At 42.3% G+C, this 22,928-nt stretch overlaps 1 protein-coding gene across 3 annotated transcripts in view; it reads left to right on the plus strand.

Moving 5' to 3' along the window:
• BACH2 (BTB domain and CNC homolog 2) overlaps window positions 1–22,928 on the plus strand; it is a 145,543-nt gene that overhangs the window by 14,372 nt on the left and 108,243 nt on the right. For 2 of the 3 annotated variants that reach the window (XM_018078282.2, XM_018078284.2), the window contains exon 2: window positions 5,966–6,021. The exons of the other annotated variant lie outside the window; for it this stretch is intronic. The gene's annotated coding sequence lies outside the window, so the exon portion shown is untranslated. The remainder of the gene's footprint in view (window positions 1–5,965; window positions 6,022–22,928) is intronic. 3 annotated transcript variants of the gene reach the window in all.

The raw sequence follows: 22,928 nt of genomic DNA on the forward strand, positions 1-22,928 counted from the left end.
CTGTCGTGGGCTGGCAAAAAATAGTGTCCAATAGGTCATAGAAAAGGAATCATCTTGGAAAGCTTTAGAGCTTTTAGACCTTTTTCGTTTTACACACACACACAGAACATCCCTTTCATAAATCATCATTTCTACCAAAGATTTTTTGTGCTATCTTATTCCAAAAGTAAAACCAGAGTTCACTTACCTCTCCTCCAAGATTGGGACTACAAAAACCTTACACCGTCTCACCCTCCTCTCTTGCTGAAGGGACTCCAGTCCAATAAATAAATACTTGGCTGAGTTTTACTGCCCTTTACCCAGTTAACTAAAACCAGATGCTGCCTTCTTTGTTGAAGGCAAGTCATGCCTACTTCTGTTGCTCCAGCCAGCAGTTTCTCAACCAGCTTGGCCTCTGACAGACTGATTAATTTTTAGTGACTCTGAAACAGTTACCAAACCTTTCTGTGGTTGATGTATGAAAAGAAATAACATTGTCATGAGCTCTTAAGGAGAGAAAATAGCTGACCATACCCTTTTCCAAGACTATAGATGACCCATCTTTTCTCTCATTTCCCTAATAAAACTGGAGTGAAAGTATTGTGATGGAAGGCAAAGGGACAGGGGATGGAAGGGTTTTAAGAAGTAAAGAGCACCTAGTATTACAGGCTTCCGTATTATGGTTATGTACTCCTTTTTTTCTCTTTCTTTCTTGTGGATAGTTTATTCAAAGTATTTTAGCACTTGGCACCACTTCTCAAGAGGAGAAAATGCAGATCTGCTTGTCAGTACTGTTTCAGGGCAGGCTTAGAGGTGATGTTGCCACAGTCTCAGCTGCTTGTCAGGTTTGGTGCTTACTTCTCATAGAAAATACAGGGCAAAACCCTGGTGGAGAAGGGCTGTCAGTCTGAGATTGCAGCACTCGTGGGCTAAAGCATGTTTCCCTGACTTTCCTGGGTGGTCGCCTGGCTTGTATGCAGCACAGGGAAATAGATCTTTTGGAATGTGAGATCGTGCCTTCTGCATTTCTCCCACAAGTATTTTATAGTTTTGACTGGCATGTGGAAAGGAAATGGAGAATAATAGAAGAAAAAACTTATATAACCCTTCAGCTGTGCTTCCTTTCCATACCAAGGTTTTGCATTTAAAGTAAAAAGACCAGTCTTGTGTTGTTGTGAAAATCTTTTTTTGAAGTTTAGTGACAAGTTTTTTTTGGTAAATTAGTAAAGAGGGGGGTTTTTTTGGTTGTTTTCTCCTTAAACTCATCTCAGTTTATGCAGGTACACTCAGAGAAATGGAATCTGATTCTTAAAAATTCAAACAATCCCTTTGTCCAAGGTAGATTTATTTGATTCTTGATTTTTCAGAAATAGGTTGTGAAGGGACCTTGAGTGTTTGGGGATTTTGTTGTTGTTGTTGTTCTTTTCTTTTTAGCAATAATGTTATAAACCAGTAAGAATCCAGGCTTTTTAAGTCTCATATGTGAGTGCTGTATATGGGATTAGAAGAGAAGACTGTATGACCAGCATCTCTTTTTCCTTATTCTCTCGAAGTGACTGCCATGTACTCACTAGCTCTGTGGTCATGGTTCTCATGGTCTCATTGAAGTAACATGTCTTAAAAGACAGGTCCTTTACAGCAGGACTCCTTTCTCCCTCAGGTTCATCTGCATAGCCTGCAAAAGGCAGCCTGCACATGTAAGAAGTTGTCCTTATAGAGTCTGTGGAGGATCCAGCTTTGGTCCAACTGTGAATCAGGCCCTTGAGGCTGAGGATCCTTTGTATCTCCAGGGAAGTTACCTCCCTGTAAAAGTAGGATCTTTGCCCTGGTACATATGTTAATGACAGTAAAGTAGTGCAAGAGCATGGGGGGTGAATCAGCATGTGCAAGTCAAAAAGAAATACTTGCTTTTCCCCCAGTTCTGCCGTCAGAGGTAGCTTCATCCTCTGGGGACATGATCCTGGTTTTGTGAAGAATGCCCAAGGGCTCAAGTCACTTATTTTCTAAGCTTTGTAAATCTGGGTATAAGTGTTACATTGTTCACAAGGTGCCTCGCAGTTCCCTTCTGGGAACATGTAAAAAGTATGTGTATAAAAAGTACCTCTGCCTTTGCAGTGGCTTTCAAAATAAAGATCTGTTTCGTTAACTTGAGATGCTTCCCCATGGCTTACAGATCTTGGTTTCATCTGGCAAGAGCAATCTATAATCCTGGGGTGTACAGGTAAGGGAACCCTTCAGAGGCTTGTGGAAAAGGAATGATGCATTCAGCGTGATACTTAAAGAAGGTGAATATTCTGACAGTTTCCCACTGTGTCATGCTATTCAGTTTTGAAAACTGTGGCTTGCAGTGATCCTCTCAGTAGAACAAGGCACTCCTATCGGGCTCCTGGAGGAGCCCAAGAAGTGTACACTTAATTGCTTTGTGAATGATGTGAAGTCTTGGAATGCAATCTAGCCATTGCTCATTAGCTAGCTGAACCTATTAAACCTGGACAGCGAGCAGGACTGAGTCGTCCACCCTTGATTGCAGGCAGCTAATGGAGCTGTGGGAGCAAGCTGTGACTGTGGAGTGGAATTGGCAGTAGACTCCTATCAACCTTCCCTGTTTTGAACTCCCCTACACTCCATTTAGACTTCTGGCTTCAAGACAGATGATTTCAGAGCAGCGAGGAGGGGGGCAAGGCAGTGGGTGAAAAGTGTTGTCTTCCCAGCTATGTTAGCTTTGATCTGAAGTTAAAAGCAAACTAGAATTCAAATGGCACCAATAATTTGACATTTAAACCTGGAGAAGTGGAGGGATTTGTCATCTGGCAGTGGCTGGCTTTGATTATTGATTGGTTCTTGTGCAGATGGTTCCACTATACAATGCTAAAACAACAGAAATTGCCCAAATAATATGACTTGGCATCGCTTCAGTGTTTTTTAGCTCTGAGGGAATCAGCTTCGCTTACAAAGCACACGTATAAGTGGTTTGGTACTCATGAAATACATCCAGTCCTGCAAAAGAGCATGGTAGCACTTTCTGGCATCTTCATGCCACACTAGCAGCACAGAAGAAAACAAAATTCAATAAATGTTAATTGAGGATTTTGTTGGGGTTTTTTATAGTAGCTTAAAGAAAAATTAAGATAATTAGAGTTTACCCAGAAAATTTGAAACATTTAAACCTTTTAAACACACGTGAGCTTAAACTGAAGATGGATACAGCCCTGGCTATTTAGTGTCTACCTCTAGAGCACTCTTGGCTTTGCACTGAACCCTTGTTTCAGAGCAGTTTGTGCTGCTAGCTAAATTGCCAGCATCTCATCCTTCAGCACTCACATGCCTCCCATCCAGTTGTACTTTATGCCCAACCTTATTTACCTTGTGGGTTTTGCCAGGATCACAGCTTGGTGGTGTGGCTTTGGGCCCAATCAGACCATCTGTCAAGGAGAAGGGGAGGAGAAGGTAGTGTGTTTGACATGTTGCTTGAAGAAGCGCATGTCCAAATGTGCTTTGAAATCTTTGTTCTACTTGCTCGTTCAATACTTTTAAGGTGGTGTATATTGTGGAATTTTTTCCATTGTGCCGCCTTACTTTGCCTGTTGTGGAGAGATTGTTTCATTTCTAGTCTGGATTCATACATTTTGTTTGTGCTGCTGGCAGATCCTATCAACACCCACTTTTCTCTGATATTTAAACTTTAAAAGATAAAATAAAAATCTTTGGTGTCATAGAACACTGACTTGCTTGTAAAATAGTTCTATATACTGGAGATGCTATTTAAAAATATTGTAGGAGTCTAGTAATACATTAGCATTTTATGCATTTCACTCTGAGCAGTCCCAGAGTACTTAAACTATAGTGCACAGAACTGCGAAGATGTGGTTCTTAGGATAGAGGCTGTAAACCAGCCTTCACTTGCAGAGAGTGTGGGGAGTGATGAGTGCAAGCAGCTTAAAACAAAGCAGACAGAATAAACTGCCTTCTGGAGGAAAATGCGGTGAAAACCACCAGTCTTGGTTGATGACAGCCAGGAGTTCAGCTCAATATGCTGTCAGAGGTGCCCACCCTGGGACCACAAAGCTGTGTGTGGACCTGCACCAGGACTCCCTTAGCCTGAGCTGCCCTGGGCTTTGCCACAGCTGCAGATACAGCCCCTGGACCAGCACTTGAGGACAGGTATTTGGAGAGGCAGCCATTGAACCATTGTCCATGTGGGCTCCAAGTTAAGAACTTACTGCCTGTAGAAATCTTCACTGTACTAAAAGTAACTCCTTTGTTTGCCACAGAGTCACCCACTTCAGCCGTAGGCTAGGCTGGGCCGAGTTGGCCTGTTGTGGCCCTGCACTGGGAGCAGCATGCAGACGGGCAGCTGCCACATGTCCTCTGGTGGCTGGTGACTCCTTACACAATGCCAAAGCAGTTGTGTCCCTACATGTGCAAAACACGTTTCTCTGCATCGTCCTAGATATTCTTCAGCCCATTTTATATTTGTGTCCCTTTGAAACCAATGTGTGAGTTGATCTCAGATTAGCTATTCTGTACATAGCTCAGCAGAGGGGAGATGTAGAGCTTTAGTGTTAGGACAAAAAAAAACATTTTCAGATGATTTTAAGGCAGCAGTTACATCATTCTGAGAAATTCAGCCCTGCAGAAGCTAATAAAAACTAAAATTCAAGTTTTTTTAATGTTTAGCAGAACTAATACCACAGTGTGTTTTCTGATTATCATTTCAAAACCTCGGTGACATTTTCTCTGAATGTCCCCATACAAGCACTGTTGTTCACATGTGAGAGTCTCAGGAGCAGCTAGGGGGGAGAACAGTAACCTAACGGGTATGTGAGAGCTCCATCTTCCAAAAGGAATTACGTTGTGGCCAGATGTGATGTCATGATTCAGGGTTCAGTGAGATGACAGCAGACTCAGAGTCTGGTGTTTCTAGCCAAGCAGCATAGCAGCCTGTGCTTCTTTTTCACTCTTAATAAAATGAAGCAATTAATTCTTTTCAGTTTTAAAATCCATCATGTCTAAAAGAGAGAAAAGAAAAAAAGGAAAAAAACCACCACTATTTTATTTTCATTTGACATGACTGTTAGGCAGAAAGAGCCTTCTGATACATTGAGTTGGGAAGTAATTAGTCTTGGGAGTGTGAGATGGGTTATAATCTTAATGTCATTTTACCATTACTAAAATAGGCTAAGTTTGTCCTTTGCTAATCCATGTAAATCCCATTGATTTAACAGTGTTGTATGGATAAAAATAAGAAACGCAGTGGCCTATATTTTGAGATCTCCTTGCCTAGTGTAAAAGCTTACAGAGCATGTTGTTTGATGAAGCAGCCGTCCCTCTTGTCTGCTAGAACACCGCTACCAAATGCTGGCACAAGCCAGAGCATCACCTGCAGCTGTTGCTGTTTCAGACCTAGCGGGTGAAGCACAAACCCTGTCATTTTCCTAGATTCAGCAGAATATGTGTATGTGCAGTTTCTCAGTATGTTTATAGCAAAAAGGCTAAGAGCAGAAAACATTTCTAGGGATGGTGAAACCTGCTTTAAAAGAAATGAGAGGCTTTAAAATCTTACACAAATCTTGAAAAACTCAAAGGACTGGACCAAACATCGCCATTTCAGTCAAATTTAGAACCTCCACCTACTTAGATGGGAACACATTTAGATTAGCGCTTTGTGCATGGCAAAGTCATCTCCCTAATCTCCTTTGGAGCATTTCTGACTGTGATTTAGGTATGGGGGGGAGGGAAGTGCTTGCAGGCTGAGACTTGTAGCTAAGTTGTCATACAGAGTTAATCTGTTGATTACCGGTGGTGTAGATAGATAGGCACTGAAATCTGAAACCTGCTGCACACTATATACTTCTGTGCAGTTATTCATTATTTGGAAGCATTCAACCAAGGTCTCCAAAACCTTCTGTTTTTTAAACCATTTGCCTAAACCATGGCAGCAAATTCTAGTTGCTCGGGTTGATTTTGCTTTGTTTGTGTGTTTCAGCAAGATCCAGAGAGGTTGTGTCAGTTGATCTATACACGGGTTCCTGCATTTGTCAAGTAAGTGGAGCAGAAATACGGTTTCCTCCTTTCTCCAGCTCTTTTTTCATTTAATGAAATGGGAAATGTTGAAGCTACTGGAAACCTTGATGTGACATTTCTCAATGCAATGGTGCTGTCTCTTAGATTTGGGTCCTGTAAGCAAGTTGGAACATCAAAAGCTCCTATATCACTGGTCTTCTTTAGTGCTGTTGTTATATGAAGTTGATCAGGAATAAGTGCTCAGGCTAATACATCAGACTAATATATATTTTAAAACACATGATAAAAAGTACTGTTCTGGCTGATGATATTAGTGGTAAAGTTGTTGGAAAAGCTCTCCATTACTATAAAGGATCCTGAGTTTGAGTCTACTGAGAGCAGAGGCTCCAATACAACTGTAGCTGGTGCAGTTGTGATTGCAAGTGTGAACGTGGGTGTCAAATAAGTGAGATGAGTCTCCTGGGAATAAACCTGTACGCTCTGTCGTCCACAAAACCCCCACGTGCTCACCCACGTTGATACCTATGACTGTCGCCTACCTGCTAATGAAGAACAAAATAAAAATCTTCGACAAGGAAGTCTTCCCCCAAGTATTTCATCTTCTGTCTGCTCAACAGGTGCTAAAATAGAAGGCAAGAGAGTTAGAGAAGAGCAGGAGTTTAACTAAAAAGGAGGTGGCCCTGTGTGCTCTCTGGGCTTCCCACATATCTCAAAGTTCTTGCTTTTGGGAATAGGCGTTGGGGCTCTGTTTGAGCTGATGCTTCAGTTGGCTTCCTGATGCTTCAGTCCTTGCCTTTCCATGTCTGCACTTGCTGCTTTTTAAAGTCTAGATTTGAACAAGTGGATTCAAGTCTCTCCGTTTCAGAAACACAGGGCATTTTTATGCTCTTGGTACTTTAGAAAAAAAGCATATTTCTAGGGAGAAATGATGTACCAGATAACTGTAAATGGCAAAATTACTTAACTTTTCTCAAAGATATACACTAAACAGTAAGCTTTAAGCAAGAAATTTTGATTAAACCCATCTTACAGACACTTATTGCAGTATACACAGCTTTTACGTGTGTATAAGCTGAGGCACGAAGTAGTTGCTCTGCAAGAAAGTTTTTAACACAGCCCATGTCTCTTGTTTGCTTTAGTCTTTCTGTAGCTGTTTATTACAGTGTGTTAACATGAAGAGGTAAAATGGGGATGGTTTGTCTTTCTTAAAGCAAACTGTGAATGGCTTACACTTGCTCAGCCTGTATTTATACTACCTGAGAGCTTGTTATCTTTAAATATCATTAAGCCATCTGTTTTTTGTGTTCTAAATGTGGCTTCTTTGTCTTCCCTATTTCTGTCTTCTCTCCTGATTAAAAGACTGACACCCATTTCCGAATATCTTGGATAATAGCTTTTCTTTTCTCATTTTTTGACCAGGGGACTCCTCTTTTAACCCTGAACTGTTGTTTTTATTTCTTCCCTCTCCCTACCCCATCTCCCACTCTATTCACTAACCTGACTGGTGCCAAGGGTGACACCCCGAGTGCAGATAGTGCACTCACCTAGTCCATTGTCTATCCTACAGTTTTTCAGAGCAGCCCATAACATCCTGATTTGGTCTAAATTTTTCATCTCCTGTTTGGTTTATAGTTACCCCCTACAGTTTTGCTCTGGGGAAAAGTTAGCAAGTCCCAGGTACTGGTCCTCTGGGTTAAATTTCCTTTCCTTCTGTGGAACTTTGTGAAACACTGGGCTTTTGCGGTGTTGTACAACTTTTCTTTTCAACATTGCTGGCCCATTTTGGCTCTCCCTTGAATATGACTTTTGAATGTTAGTATTTCAGGCCCGTGGCTTGGCCATCCAAGTGCAAAGTCTGCTCTTACCCATTGTCAGGTCCAAAATTACTTTCTCACGTGGGGCCCAAATGTAGATAACATCTCTCATGTGAGGTAGTATAAATTGTTGGCAAAAGGGACCTTCCTTTTCACTCTCCATCTGCTGACACAAATAGCACCGTAAGTATAGAAGAATATGAGCTAGTTCAGTAGCCAAAAAAAAAATTGTCTGAATTTTTTTCTCCCAGCTCTGGTAAGTGTTAAGTTTCTATGGTTCACTGTATTTAGGGAGTCCTAACATGAACCTGCATAAAATTTGGGTGGTGATAATTTCTAACATATTAGCGTACTGGAGACAAGGGAGGGATGCAGTGCAAAATGTCATGCAGAAGAAGGTATGAAAAATTTACAGCAGCTCTGGAGACAGAACACAGCTGTTTCTGAGATGTAAGATGTGGTTTCTTTTTTAAGCCAGGTATTGAAATGGCTGCTGTTACTGTAAAATGTGAGTACTCTGCAATCTTTTCATCTTGCAGCATCCTTATCAAGTAGAATGTAAGTGACAGGAAAACGGCTGCTATCCTTTAGCAGCTGGCACTATGTGGGTACCACCTGAGCCCAGCGACCAAAACAAGGCTCCAGTTGACCTCACTGAGGGTGAGGTTGTAGAGTCTCATGACCCAAACCAAACTGGTCAAAAGTCATGGTCGTGATGAAAAACAGTAATACAACACCCTGTTGTTGGGGGTTCAGCTGCAGGGGCAAAAATCTGTCCTTGAAAAAGAGGCAAATGAGAGGAAGATGGCAAAGTAGCTGTTCCAGCAAAGTATTTGCCAGGTAAGTAGCAGATTCTGTCATGGGTGAAATGATAGGACCTGCTTTGGTGAAAACCGTGAGTCAGGCAAGCCTCTGAGGACTTCTTCAGGGAAAGGTTTGGAAAAAAAAACAGCCACAGAAAGTAGGTTTCTGGAACACTGTAAGAAAGGTTGCAACAACAAAAGAGACACAGGTGAAAGAGATAGAGGAATACAGCAAGTAAAATCCTTTGAGTAAGCAAACTGTCTGTGACCAGGAATTGATGAAGAGCAATCTTAAGAATGAAAACAAAGCTATAATATATTCATGAAGCAAGATGATGATAACTCGGAGGGAGTAGCATTAATTATGACTTCCAAGGCAGAAAAATAGCTTGTAGACTGGGAACCAATTAGTGGTCGATTGCTCTGAACTAGATTTCAAACACAGTACATGAAATGACAATTACACAGTATTACCAACAGACAACTACTGCGATGAGATAAGAGCTGTCAGCAGATTTAGACCAAATTCCTCAACCTGACATCTGCTTACTAACAGGGAGACTTCTTTCTCAGGGTTAGGGACAGGTTTCAGGTTTCATAACAGAGGAATCAATGGCCAAACATCATCTTCTATCTCCAAAGCAATAATGTGGGACCTGGCAGAGCCCTACCTGCTCTCTAGGCTCTTGGTGATGCATGGGCATAGGGTAAAGGTGTCCCCAGAGCAGCTGGTGGAATTGTTGTGATCTGAGTGTATCGGAGGCAAGCACAGTGCTTATGTTCAGCAGACTTCGTGTGCAGTAGAAGTGATTGTTATTTTTGCGTGACAATACAAAAAAAGAAAAAAATGTGCAGGAGAATTAGTAATAAGAATTAGTAAATTGGTTTTGCTAGCAAGTCAGCATGTCATATGTTGCTAAAAATGTAACTGGTTTTCAGCCGAGCAGTCCCAAGTAGTGGGCTTTCCAAGGACGGAAATATCAAAGCAAGCACCGGACATTTGAATACATCCAGCAAAAGCAGCAGGAAAGTCAGTTTCCAAATAAGAGTAGAGCACCTAAGAGAAAAAAAGGAAGATAACCTTCCCAAGAAGCTGATCTAGTTCCTGAAAAAGCTATCCCCTTTGCTCAAAAGGCAAGGTGCCACTACCGAGTAGGCCTGTCTGAGGTTAGCAAGTGAAAGCTGTTTAGTGGCAGGAGAAGGACAATGAGCACTATGACTTTGTCAAAGGAACTGAAAATGCTAAAGTGGAGATGCTGTCTCACAGCGCGAAGGCAGATGTGAAAAACTCACTAAAGCCAAAATTTGGAGTAGCTGCAGGTAGAGACCATTACTGAAAAATGATTGAGTGAAGAGTTGCTGAGTTCTTCAAGAAATACAAGAATATGAAAAAGTTAATAATCCAACTGATAGATAAATTGCATTCCAGTTAAAGTATTTTAGAAAGGTGATGCAAGCAATTGCAAAAGTTGAAGAGAAGTTCTGTTTCTTTCAGTGGTACAGTCACTAAAAAAAAAACCCAGAACAACAGACATTCAAATTTTTTTCTCTTACAGCTTCAGTTCAGACATTTCAGATCAGGAGATAAAGGAACGAACAGAATTTTGAATTGCCTCTCCTGCTCCCTGGCTTGAGGCAGATTACCTGCCAGTTTAGTATGGTTGTCTGTTTGGTGCACTTGGGGAGGATATTTTTATTACCTTTTTCAGGAGACTAATCTGCTCTTTTCAAGTATGTATTTATAATGACTGTGAAGTCTTGACAAGCTTGAACCATTGAAGTAAGTAAAGAGCTGAGTGAACAGCTCATCATGGATAACGCTGGTGTAAAACCAACCTGCATTCCATCACCTCTGTAAGGTTGCTGTTGACAGGATGGTAACATGACCAAGTCGCCATAAGAAAAAGTACAACTAGATATAATATAGTGAAGTGTTACATCAGTTAGATCCAGCATCCTGAGCATGGGATGCTTAAGTGACAGTTCAGAATACTTTTAAGTAAAGACTGTCTGGCATTGCAGGGCTAGTAATTATTTAAGGGAACAAATCTTGAGAGACCTTTAGCAAATCCCAACTGAAGCATTGTATAAAAAGGCAGAGGAATACAAGGAATGAGACAATTTACATGTCTTGGCAGAGACACACCAACCAGAGGGGAAGTCCAAAAGGAAATGTCACCAACTGGCAAGGCAACAGCTGCGTTTACCAACTTAAACAAAATTAGTCATTGAAAATACAAATGTAAAGACCAAACTAGGAGTCTTCCTCTCAGATGTTATTTCCATTTTAACATGTGGATGTGAGTATTGGAAACTCACCAGAGGCACAGATGCCTCATGCCTCCAGAGGTAAATACCTGGGGAAAATACTAGGTAACAGACGGAATGAATTTGTCAGAAATGCAAAGATCTGTCACTTTGTCACCAGCGTGTCCCCCAAGTTCTCCAGGGTAAGTGATGGAAACATTGGGTCGTGTGCTGAGAGTGAAGCCAGCAAGCCTGTCTGAGCAGATGGGCTCTTGAGCAGCTGGAGGAACATGCAAATGGTCAGACCAGATATTACTTGGAGTGTGAACACTTACTGGCACTCAATGATACAGAAAAACTGCAGAGAGCAGCTGAAGATTGGCACAGACATTGAAGCCACATTGGCTCCCAGAGCAACATTTGTGGGTGCAAGAAGGCTTTGGGGGAAAAAGTTACTCTTGGTACACTTGGGGGAGTGGGTGTGTGCTTACATGGGGTTTTCTCCTTTAGAGATCCAGACTATTTAAAGTCACTGAGAGGAACCAGAGCTTCCCAGTGACGGCATTTCTGGCCCAGGCTGCAGAGAGCTGAATTGCATGGACAAGCCAAGAAATCTGTCATCTCTGGTCTAGAGTGCTTTTTCTGTCTGGCCTCAAGGAAATCACACGACCTCACCAGCTCTCCAGAGCTCTCTGACCTCAGGACTGTGAGATTTTAATTAGGAGCAGTGGACAGTACACTACTTTTTGTGATTTCACAAGCTGTCCTCAGAGGCTAGTAGGTGATGCAAGTTACTGTGGAAATAGAAAAAAAGCATGTATTTCACACGCTGAACTGGGAGTAAAGTTGCTTGTAGCTATATTTAAAAGTGGCCCAAGGTGGTGTAAGTGTAGCTACAGATTGTCTTCAGAGGTGAAGGGTAGCTCTTACCTTTCTGCTTCATGGGTGCTTGTGTGTTAGACAACACAGTTTAGTGGGTTTTTTCAGTTGATGTGTTAGATGATGGCAGTTACTACAGTAAAAAAAACGTTTAGGTACCTGAGTTTTAGACCAGTTTGTGTAACATGGGGACAAAAATAACATCCCGTGTTATTTATAATCCTTCCTTCACTAGTACAAATAGAATTTCAGTTGTTTGTTCTTTATAACTCTGGTTCCTCTACTGTTTTCATATTAAAGTTACCCTATTCATTCTCCCTGCTTTTATCACTGCAGCTTAGCATCTTGTGTGTCAGGGTTGAAGTAGTGTGCACCCCTCTTGTTAGGCCAGTGTTACCTCAACTCTACTGCTTCTCTTTTGACTTCTACACTGGGGTACATACAGCCATCAAATGTTTATTCCTAGTGGCAGTGTCACCTGCCTATTGGATGATAAGCTGATTTTTCAGAGAGTTAGAAATTTAAGGCAGAAACTACTGATTTGATGATCTGCTCACACATTCCCAGCCAGACTCTTATTATTTCTCATCCAGCCTAGCTTTAAAAGGTAGAGACAAGAAGATCCCAGCACCAGGCCTGGGGAGACTGTTCCAGCACCCAAACCAAAGCTTTTTGCCATGTTCGCAGTGAGAATTTTACTTGCACATCCCTCAAAGGCATTTGTTACTGTTTACCACAACCTTCCTAGCTAAGCCAGATTTAACCCTTTTGTTTCTTTCTCAGTAGCCTTGTAGGATAACTTTGGCTCCTGGTAACTACAAACCTGGGACTGAGCATCTGTATTGAGGTTTACTTTCAGCCTGCCCTGTTTGGTGCAGCAGAGCTCCCCTGCAGCAGCAGGGTGAGCCGTGGCAGTAGGTGCAGACAGACCTGCATGCTTCACGTGATACCATCCTTTTGTATCTGCAACCAAGTGACAAAGTCACCTATTTGGCAGGCAAGAGCTAAGCTATGCATTTTCCCTTTGAGAACCAGTAGACATCACAAGCAGCTTAGTAAAGGCACAGTACTTTCCCGAGTTGGTGGTGTGAGTTATGCTTCCTTCCCTCTCCAGAGATGCTCAGAAAGCAGGGTGTGAGCTTGGGAGCATGATCAAGGATCCCCTTTCTAACCACAGTGAAAGGCAGTCTATCTAGAAGATAGACTCCCTTTTGAAAACAGTCTGCTAAGTGGGGCTGCAGACAGCAAGGCCTGCCACGGCATGGGCTATCCATGCCAAGGAGCTCATCTGGATTGCATTTGAGAGGGAGTTTCAGATGAGAAGAACCTAAATGAACACAGGACCTGCTGTATTTGAAATTTTGACGTCAGCAGACATCAGAATACAGATGTCGCCAAACTCTGTAGGTAGGTTGGGATGCAGCAGAGGCCAGTTATGAGAGCTTGGGGCATGCCAGGGGCCAAATCTGGTTGCCCAAGGGCTTCCCTGGCCAGTGTTTCACAGAGCCCCAGGACCATCTGGTAGGGCTGCTCAGTGGTTTCTGCAAGGAGCTTCGCTTGCAGGATCTCAACTGGAAACCCCATTAAACTGGTGTCCAGTCTCATTGGGGCCACTTGCCTTTGCCCATGATCCAGTGTGGACATGCAATGGACTGCCTGCCTATCTGGCCTGGATCAAGTCATTTGGGCCTCTCACAGATACATCCCCCAGAACAAAGTCGTAATACAAATTGATCATGGCAGCAGGGATGGAGTTCAGCAGGAAATTGGCCCTTGGGGTATTTTATCAAATTTTTGAAGCATGAATTGTTGGTAAACCAGAGCTAGCATTCCTAATCTGCAGTAAGAAGCGATATAAAGCAGCTGCAGCCCTGCTACTGGTGTCTGGCATTGTATTTTTCCTGCCCTTTCTCTGCAGGCTGGCTGTTAATGTTACCTTCCTTCCCAGGGGCATGGAGCACACTGAGGACCCCAGTCCAGCTGGAGATGGCAAAGCTGTGAAAATGCTGCTGTGTGTGACCTTGAGCCAGGAGACCAGACCCAGCTCTCCTGCCGCCAGGCCCCTAAGGAGTTTGTCTGTGTGCAGGTGGCCATAGTGGAGCTCTTAGTCCCTTCCCTAGGCAGCAGAGGGGTTCATTCACCGCCTCGAAGATGGGTACCTGCGGTGGTGTGGCATGTGCCCTGGAAGGGACTGTCACTTTGCATCAACAGGAAAGGAGATCTGGAGAGATGACTGTCGCAGCTGCAGGTTTCTGCCTTCCATCTGATTCAGAAGAGATTAATCATGGTCTAAGCTGCTGGAGTGATGGGGCCATAGAAATCACCAGATAAGTACTAGACAGCTAATTAGACAGTATTTTACTTTGTAAGGTGCATTCTCTAGGTGAGTGTAGCAATCAGCAGAAGTAGAGAGCTAGGTATGAAAGGCATGGTAAAACTGAGATTCTTGTATCTTTAAGTTGTGGTGCTTGATCATACCGTTTATTAACTGTCAGCAGCTTAAGTATCTATGGTGATCTTGCACATTTGGGCAGATAAAAGTTTTTACAAGTTAATGGGGATGTTCTCTAAATTACATTAGTTTCTGCAGGAACATCATAGGTAGCCTTTTGTTTGCACCTCTCCATTTCAGGATTGCATCAGGAATAACTGAATCGTCAGTCTAGACTTTTAATTTGAAGAAAATTTTTATAAGCCTCAAGTCACAGGTTTTATATTCTTCTGCAAAATGCTATGAAAATGTTGTAAACAAAAATAGTACATGTAGCTTTTCAGAGCCCCGGTTTGATTTTCATACATTGGTTTACTTATTTCTTGTATTCCTCTCGATGAGGACAGCAGAAAGAGCTTTAAAGATATTTTCATTTGTATGAAACGATATCTCTGCTGCGACTGAGACCATAAGGACTTCTCATTTTCTGCCGTCTCCCATGCTCTTTAATCTCTCACAACTCTGCATGTCTATTTGCATCGATTTGCATCTCAAACCGATTAGATAAAAAATTAAAAGTTTAGTTGGAAATTACAAGATGTACTGAAAAGTGCCATACTCTTTGACTGCCTTGCTTCCAGGAGGTAGTGGGTGGGAAAGAATAAAAGCATACCTTAATTATACAGTCGCTCTGTTTATTTTCACCACTGTAGCTTTGCTGAAATGTGCAGCAGACATCCTAATTCCACCACGCGGGGTCCCTGGATATTTCACCTGCCAGGTCTTGCAATCTTGGTACTGTAAATTGGGGATGTGTGTGTGGCTGAACAATGCAGGACGACTACAAGAGGTTTATCCCATTAGAAATAAATTACAGTGTAGTGTAGCATGAAAATAATGTGTCAGTGAATACAGAACACAGGATTACCTTCTGTCTCTTCCCTTTATCATAGATAACAGCAGCAGTATGGGAAGGAGATTTATATTGCGCTTATTTGAAGCTGACCAAGCAATTTAGGTGAAATGAAATAGGGATTTTATTTCTGGAGAGAAGAATGTGTTCTTGCTAAAATGCCATTAATTGCTTTATTATTTAAGGCACAAATTATATCCAGCAATTTGTTGGTCTCCTCTTTTTTTCCGGTGAAAATAACTCACCATGGAAAGATTATTCTGTCAAAAAACGATGAACCTCTTAACAAATTAAGTTGAAAGAAGCTGAACTTTCAATTCAACTTCTCTTTCCCCCCACACACACACTCTCTCTAAGCACTGTGTGCATGTGTGAACTTCAATAAAAAACAATAGTGGCTTTGTTAAATATAAAAACCTTGACAAAAACTATGGCAGCACTAGAATTACCGGCATCCCCTTACATGTTGGGAAGTTGCTATCATGCTGCAGTAGCAGTGGCACAGCATGCCTGTTGCAAGCAGAGCCTTGTGCTGGTCACACATGGAAGCGAGGAGCTTAGGAAATCTCTCTTGGAGGCAGAGGCACTTGCCAGGGTGGTCCCCTCCAAGTCCGGAGCTGAACTCCATTCCTGCTTCCCTGCCCTGGTTTTAAAAATGCCATGTAGAACTTCTTCCTCAGGCACTGTCCCTGTGTGCCAAGCTTCCCTGCTTTGGCACTTTCTTGGTTTTTTTTAATCAGTATCTTTGCTTTCTCTTTTTGCTCCTGTTGGTGCATTTTTGTGATTCTTAATCTGGTGCCTCCATCAGCCTGCCACCAGCAAGCCAGTGGCCTATCTCCATAACCCAAAGCTATGCTTTCTCTCCCAGGGCTTTATGCCTAGAATTTGCCCTGACAATATTAACCCAATGCTTGCCCATGACTAATTTATTTGCAATAAAGTCAAATTAAGTTGAGCCCAAAGGTGATGTGCCCCCGGGCGTATCGCAGTTTTCTTGTACAAGCTTTCGTGTTCCTGCTTGCAGGAACAGTCACTTCCACATCTTGCCCAAAGCACAAGCTTCGGGGTTTCTGCTTTGGCATAGGCTGAGGATTAGGAAAGATTTGGAGGTTGTGAGATGAGCAGATTCTTTTGTATTGTTAGTTCACTTGGGTCACTTTAGAGACCTTGAAAGCATAGCTTGCTTTGACTGTGGCCTGCAGAATTTCCTTACATCCAAGGGCAACAAGGAAGAACGCATCTAGACGTGCACATGACCTATACAGGGACCCTGTCCTTGCTGCGTCTGGATCTCAGGTCGGTGGGCTGCAGCAAAGGTGTCCTTCCTGCGACAAACAGCCTTTCTGTGCTTGAGGTTTAACTCAGTACTTTGCCACAGCACGTTAGAGTCTTCTTGGGTAAAACCAGAGTTCAGTCATTAAGTTAACATGGAAGCATCCTAGTCTTCTATATCCTGTTTTTACAGGGGTTTTGTCAAGGGATGTCTAAACTGTGCTTCATAGGGTTGCCTCCCTCTTCTTTCTACTACTGCAGGCTGAGCAGTGATCACCGTAAATTAGGTCTATTAGTGCACTGATCAACCTATGAGTTTTTTTCTGGAGTGAGGTGATAATTATGTTTTACTTTAAAAATAATAGGTGTTCCATAGAGCAAGAGATTTGAGGCCAGTTCTTGTATTTTTCAGTTCTTCATAAGTAAAAGTGATTCCAATAATATATATATATATAATATAAAAAAAGTTCCATTGTTGCTGTTTTCCTTGTGAGACAGAGCATTGCTTTCTGTCATAAGTGATTAACGCTGCAGCGAGACCCCTGAATTGTCAGTGACTGTATCATTTGTGTCACCATTGATAGGAAAGAAGAACAGCTTTTAGAAAAACTATTTTTATTGAAGATGTGTAGACATGAATTTATAGCTTCAATCATGATTCCAAGAGAGCATCTGTGAAAGTGAGATAGTTAGAAAGCTGGATGAAAGAGCTGGCAGGAGGAGTAAAACGTAGAGGGAGACTGCAGGAGGGGATAACACCTGGAAACATGTATTGGGATAAGCGAAACTGGAGAAGGTATGCAACCATTGTACTTCACCAGTCCCTGACCAACTACTGGCTTCTTGCCCGCTTTTGTATTTTTATTTTGTTTCATCATGGCCTGGTGCATTTATTCCCAGCCTTATTTACAACAGATGATTTTTATAAGGTTCAGAAGTGAGCAAGTGCTTTTTCCAACTCTTTGCTCTCCGTGCCTGCTGGAACATCTGTATGCACACACTTTCCTGTCTAAAGATAGTTTAAGCTAGCATGCCCAAAATACAGCTTCAGGCTTTGGTTTGTTGTTGTCTTAGTAAGAATAAAAGTATGTTCTAATATTATGTCACTCCGGTTATGTGTTTCAGCAGCTGCAGTCTATCTGTGTCCAGTTTGTTGTGAACGGCCTTACTTCCTGGGGTTTGTTTTTCCATAGCCAGAGTCCTGGGTTGCTTAGTTGGACCGAGCCCATGCGTTGCACTCTTTCTGTGAGAGTGATCATTCTTGCCCAGTAGGATAATTCCAGCAGGGTTTTCTGCTGGAATGACATGACCTCCTTTGACTGACCTCATGCTCTTCCAGAAATGCTGTTTGAACTGCATCTCTTCCCACCCTCACTGCTTCCTTCCCCCTGGCCCTACAGACATTGCTGTAGTTGTGCAAAAAAATTCCCTCTTTCTTCAGTACTGTTTCCTAGTCAGATACTTCTGCTTTTGCTTCCCAAATTTCCTGACTTGACCTCTCCCCCTCCCTCCATCCAACACAGATGTGGTACACTAATCGTTTCTGGTGTACATGTATGTTCCTGCAATGTGCATTGAAAAAGTGGGATTTACTTCCTGTGGACCTTTCTTTACTTTTATTTATATTTTGTTATATTTAGTTTAATGCATTGCAACGTGTGCTGTGTGGTCATGAGGCTTAATTTTACCCTCCTGTTGTGCATTCCCATGTAGGAAGCTGAGTTGGGAGCTTTGTGCAGTCTGAGGATCCAGGAAAAAGAAACTCTGCTAAGTGGCAAGTTGTGCTCCAGTTGCAGTTCTGGATTGACTGGGGTTTGGAAAGCTGAAACACACTCGGATGTTTCAGAGGAGGCTGGTGGAAAAGATAGAGAGGAGCAGAGAAGTTACCAGGATCAGCAAATGCTAGCTGTTCATGCATTTGTAAATGGATATCACAGTTCATGTATTTGTGTGGAGATGTCGATTTTTGCTGACAAATGAAAAAATATGCCAGGCACTTTTACACATAAAGCAGAGAAAAGTGACGTGATTGTACATGGTTGTAAAAGCTTTTATACTCCTGCAGTTTAGGAAATGTGAAGTGGCAAAGTGAATGAATTATGTGGGTCATCTCAAGTGAGTGCCTGTAAAACAGTTTTGCAGCTCATTATCTGTTATTCTCTTTCTAAGGCTGGTTTTATGGAAAGGGAACTTTTGAAACTTTGAAGATTCTGGTTTTTATTGGTGGTGTTCTTCATCTGTCCTTGGAGTGGCAAAGGCAGGCTCTCCTTGCTATAGAAACCCAGCACACTTGGGCTGAAGGAAGGTGGAGGTGTTAGAGCTTCCCTAGCAGAGCAGTTGGGTGTCTCCTCGCCACTGCTGGCCAGCTGGAGCCAGGAGAAGGAAGCAAGAAGCCATACAGCTGGCATCCTTGTTACAATTTTTAGCGTCTGCCAAAATTGGTTTAAAATAGCTGTTACTCAGAGACCCATATTACAAATTTGTATTTGAGCTAGTTGGACTTTTCACAAGGGTTGGAAAACAAGATGGCAAACAGTGCAGCTTGCTGGTTTTTTAATACCAGTTTCCATGTTGTGAAGTTTTTGTCACATACATTTCTATTTCAAGCTCTGGGCCATGAGTTATTTGCTGTAAAGCATGCTGTTGTTGCAGGACTGAATATCTGCCCTTCTTTGGCATTTGGATTATCCTCATTTGTGCTGCAGCAATGCCCAGAGGCTGAGCAAATCGGGACCCCGCTGCGCTGCATGCTGGGTGACAGCACAGTGATGGCCAGGACCCAGTAGCCTGGGCACTGGCTTTGGATGGCTACTGCCACAAGCTGCTTGGGAATATCAACTGCCAGGCCAGAGGTTACTAGGGACAGAAAGCAGGGATAATTCAGATGAGGCAGTCAAACTTGCATTTTAAATGCAGTTTGCAGTCAGGACATCAGTAGTGCCTTCCTCACCTGAGTCAGCAGATACAAACATGCTGCTCATTGTCAGTGACTATCATTACATATTTCAAAGCCTTATAAGCCCTGACCTACTGTTTGATCTCTGCCAACACTAGTTCCAGTAGGACCAGTGTGAAAACAAACTGTTAGAAACAGAGATGCCAATTAGAGAGGTGTATTTTGTCCTTCCCAATGGGGAATCCCTCTACCATTTCCTTTTGCTCTGTGTGCAGTATCCTTGGATGAAGGACAGGGAATGATGTCCTCAGATTCAAGAGAGATTGAGCTGTAATAGTGAAATGATGGGAATCTTTTTTGTGTTTATAGTATGCCTTAGTCTGAGACAGGTTGGAAAAGAGTCTTAGAATCATAGATTCATTTAGGTTGGAAAAGACCTTTTAAGATCATCAAGTCCAACTATTAACCCAGTACTGCCAAGTCCACCACTAAGTTGGGCAGAAAACACACCACTGGGTGCTTTTTGTATGTTGTATGGGAGGGTGTGAGATGGTTTCCATAGCATGTAGTCTCAGCCATTAGCGTGATTCACTTGTGCTGTTGCCACCTAGGACAGGTCTGCAGTTCTTGGGAACTAGAGCAGATAAAGCCTTATCACCCCCCACCTTCCCTTGCCAGGCAGTGTGTGTGCTGTACACAGCACCAGTGTGGGTACAAGCTGAGGGAAAATTTCATTATGTTTGACAGTGCCTTTTTAACTGAAGTACTGCCACGACTGGCATGACAGGAGTGAATCCCAAAATTGGTTGATTGCCGAGAGAGACTGTGAAGATAGACATGAAGGATAAAAAGAATTAAATGCTTAATTAATGGGTTTATACTCTCTATTTCTTGGAGCATTACTAGTTTTCCTCTCTCCTGTTTTGTTTACTTTAAGGTGCCACTTGAAGCTGTATAGAAATTTGGTAAAGAAATCTGCATGTCAGGGTTAAGAGGGTTCTGAATTAGGTGATCTACTAGTTGAATATTGGACCTTTTAAATAGGGAAATGGTTTGGGCTACCTACATAAAGAGGTTATTTGGCCAATATTATATATATTAATGATAGCACCTATACAACTGTGTAGTTACTCCTGATCCTAAGAGACTAAAGTTTCAGCTTCTCATGGCAGAAGTTCTCTCCTGTTTTCATGTACTCCTGATAACATTTTTCATTAAAATTCTAGTTACGAATGTCAACATTTCTTTGGTGTCTCCTTCTGTTAGTTCCTTGCTTCCCACATGCTGCTTTATGTGAAAGTCTTTGTGAGTTGCTTAAAGGAGTAAAATCCTTCATGGTAATGGAGATGCTAACGTGCATGACAGTTCTTATCCATCCAAAAATGGCAGCAATTGACTTGTAGTTTTTCATATAAACTGATTTTTCACTCAGAAAAGTTTTCACTTAGAGAAGGTAGCTATTAATTACTTATCTCTCCATGTTTCAATATGCCACCATCTCGTTAAATAGCTCCCTTTTCTATTTCTTTCTGAAACTATAAAGCACTCTTTTCTGCAGAACAAGCTCAATGACATCTTGACACTTCCTTAATGTTTTCAAATCCTGGTGGGTTTGAGTGAATTATTGGATGTATTTGAACTTCAGATTCAGAGCTTGTAAATATGCACAGATTAAAGCTAAAAGGGTTGACAAAAATGCACTTGCAGTTGCAAGTGCTAGGTTTGGCATAGTTATCTTTGGCAACACGAGCCTAATCAAGTCCAGGAACTTGAGTGATCATAAATCTGTTGTGATACCGATAGTCGCCTTTTATTACAGTAGTTAGTACTACCTCCACTATTATTAGATTGGACCCTGGGGAAAGGCAAAGGAAAGTGCGAGTCTCTCCCACAGTGTTTTGGTACTCATCATCATCATGGCTAGGCTTCGCGAACGAAGATTTGAGAAGGATTCTATCCACGCTTGCTGCAAGCACGCTGATGGCTAAAAAGGCCAGTGGGAGATAGACAAGACCGGTTGCAAAAGGCACAGTGGAGTGTCTCCTTAGGCGGTATTGGCAAGGCACAGTTCTTTCTGCGTTGTCTTTTCTCCTCAAGAATGGTTCTGCGTGTGTTCTCAAAAGAAGCAGCAGAGTTATGAATAGTGTGTCTCCATGTCTCCCGATTGGAGAACAAAGTAGACCAATGATGATGATCAATATGGCCAAAGCTGAGATGTTGTTTCAGGGAGTCCCTGTATCTCCTCTTTGGAGCTCCTTTCTTGCGGCAGCCAGTGGCAAGTTTGCCATAGAGCACGATCTTGCCCACACAGAAGCAGCTCTGCAGCGTTTAACATCCTGCTTTGCAGAGACTGCTGAGCTTTTGGGGCTGGAAGTCAGCTTGAAGAAGACAGAAGTTTTCCACCAACGTGCACCTCAGGAAGTCTTCCGTCATCCCCACATCATCATTGGTGAATCAGAGCTCAAGTCAGTTTTGGTACGAAGCAAGTACTAAAGATCCTTATCTTTGCTTAGCAGATGGAGAGTAAGGTGACTGTATGAGACCAAGGTGCTGAAGAGGTCTCATCTTCCAAATGTTAGTCCAGAACCTTAATGTGGAATGGCGCTGCTTTCACTGGTACCTTGCTTTTCTGTTTCCAAACACCAATGCTGCTACCCACGAGAGACCTGGAAAGACAAGTCCACCCTAGCAATGAAGCTTCCAAGAGCTGATTTCTGATGCTTTGGTGGTCCAGGTGTTTGAAAGATCTGTGAAACCCTCAGCCAATGGCTTTATTTTAATGAAAGGATTTTTGCAGTGACATTAGAGCTATGTGCAGGTAGGTAGCCTTTAAGCAAAGAGAGGAAGTAGGTGGCATCTCTTTTGTTACTACTTCTGCCACTTCACTGTTTGAGAAGAATGCTTTTAAGGGCTCCTATCATACCAACATCTCCTGGCGAGCACTGTTAGCCGGCTCTGTGCAGGGAACAACTGGATCAATAGGTGTTTAGTTCATAAGTTTCACCTACTCATGTTGTTTTCTATTAATAACTTCATGTTTTAATCCTGTAAGTATATTGTGCCATGCATCTGTCTGTTTAGGGAGCTAATCCTGTGGTGGTAGGCATCTATTTCAGGAGCAACCTAGAGAAAGCACAGTCTATTTGAGTGCTAGCCTCCGTTATTGTGCATAGTGGGTTAAATTGTGGATATTAGTGTAGTGCAGAAGTTCAAAAAGGAAAGATATCACTTGCAGCGTCAACTCATTAAAAATATTCTGTACAGGTTTTTCCAAAAGAATAGGCAGCCCAAGCACAGTGGGCCCTGTGCCAGGGTATGTAGTAGCCTTGCACAGTACCAATTGGATAAAAGGCAGCTTTTTCTGGTTTTTTTTAAGTATTCCTTTAAAAAAATAAAAAGGGTTTGTGTACAGAAGTAGCAAATTAATTCAGTCCTATCAGAAAGTAGGTCAGTGACTGACCTCCTGATAGCATGAGGCAGCAGTTTCAAGCAGAAGTGACAGCTCAGCAGCATGAACCCTCTATGTCTCCAGGAAACTTGTTTTGACAGATGTAAACACATTGTATCCTGTATTCCTCTTGCTTATTTATTTTTTTGCTTCTGCATTTGAAACCACAAGCTGTCACTCTCCATCCCCTTTCTTCACCCTTTCTGGTCCCCAAAGGGAAAT

Source organism: Manacus vitellinus, unplaced genomic scaffold, assembly GCF_001715985.3.
Source record: "Manacus vitellinus isolate BGI_N305 unplaced genomic scaffold, ASM171598v3 scaffold_4_pilon, whole genome shotgun sequence".
Lineage (NCBI taxonomy): Eukaryota > Metazoa > Chordata > Aves > Passeriformes > Pipridae > Manacus > Manacus vitellinus.